Genomic DNA, 1,526 nt, shown 5'->3' on the forward strand with positions numbered 1-1,526 from the left:
TCCGGAGCCGCGCTGCTGCTACGGTCGCAGGTTCGAATCCTGCCTCGGGCATGGGTGTGTGTGATGTCCTTAGGTTAGTTAGGTTTAAGTAGTTCTAAGTTCTAGGGGACTGATGACCACAGCAGTTGAGTCCCATAGTGCTCAGAGCCATTTGAACCATTTGTCGCCTCATTGCGGTGATGTGCAAACTCTTGTTGATCAAAATAATGTAGAGCTACTGGATATTACATTGGAGATCAGTCAGTTCCGTCTGCACATGCACAGGGGCGCTTTCAACTGGTATCGAAAACAAATGGAAGACTAGCAGTGCCCTCGAAATATTTAGAAAACTACCCTTGTAATTCTTTCAACCCACAATCAAGTGTTCAAATGTAGCGTTTTCTTTGACTTCCGTAATCTTGGGGAAGTAAAACGTAACGTAAACTCTGTCCACAGACCCTGGTGGACCCAACGGTACCGACCGGCCGCCGTGTCATCGTCAGCCCACAGGCGTCACGGGATGCGGATACGGAGGGGCGTGTGGTCAGCACACCGCTCTCCCGGCCGTATGCCAGTTTCCGAGACCGGAGCCGCTGCTTCTCAACCAAGTAGCTCCTCAGTTTGGCTCACAAGGGCTGAGTGCACCCCTCGTGCCAACAGCGCTCGGCAGACCGGATGGTCACCCATCCAAGTGCTGGCCGAGCCAGACAGTGCTTAGCTTCGGTGATCTGACGGGAACCGGTGTTACCACTGCGGCAACGCCGTTGGCAATCTTAGGTAAGTGGATGATGTTTTTTGTCATAATTACTCTCTACCGCAATTCGAGTTTCTTTTTAAATGCATCCCCATCAAATCAGAAATAAGGTGTTTCTCACTTTGCGTTGTTTTACTGTGGGCAGTTTGCAGTCAAGCCCATTTAGAATACAAGACATGCAATCCATTCTGGGTGTTCTAATTTTCGTTCCTGCTCTCCGTTTTAATTCATAAAATCAACAATAGAGGGTTTTTAATCGAAAAATAGTTCCAGTAATTTCCATTGACTTAACCAACGTAGTTTGCATTAATATATAAAGTTTGCATTTTCGTCAGTCAGTTCTATGTAAAACTTTTGCTACTAACAGAGGAGTAATATCCGTGCGACTTAGGTAAGTTTCGCGCGGCTCGCCCCGTCGGAAGTTCGAGTCCTCACTCGGGTATGGGTGTGTGTGTCGTCCTTAGCGTAAGTTAATTTAAGTTAGATTAAATAGTGTGTAAGGTTAGGGACCGATTACCTCAGTAGTTTGGTCCCATAAGATCTTACCATAAATTTCCAAATTTAGACAAGTTTCTAGTAATACCACCAATTTTATCATGCGCTCCATGCTTGCAAATTTAGCACAAAGTGCTTCTCGGTGTACAGAACAATCAATTCTGTCTGTCGTTCATTCTAATTTTTTACTCTTTCATTGTCAACTAAATCTTTACATTCTTACTGCACAGTGTCGTAATATCATTTCATAGCAAACTTGCAGTATCCGTTGATTACATAGCTGTGCATCGCGTAATAG

At 45.2% G+C, this 1,526-nt stretch overlaps 1 pseudogene; it reads right to left on the reverse strand.

Moving 5' to 3' along the window:
• Nucleotides 1–630: 630 nt before the first annotated feature.
• Nucleotides 631–748, reverse strand: LOC126189218 (5S ribosomal RNA; annotated as a pseudogene).
• Between the last annotated feature and the right edge of the window lie 778 nt (nt 749–1,526).

This window comes from Schistocerca cancellata, chromosome 5, assembly GCF_023864275.1.
Source record: "Schistocerca cancellata isolate TAMUIC-IGC-003103 chromosome 5, iqSchCanc2.1, whole genome shotgun sequence".
Taxonomy (NCBI): Eukaryota; Metazoa; Arthropoda; class Insecta; order Orthoptera; family Acrididae; genus Schistocerca; species Schistocerca cancellata.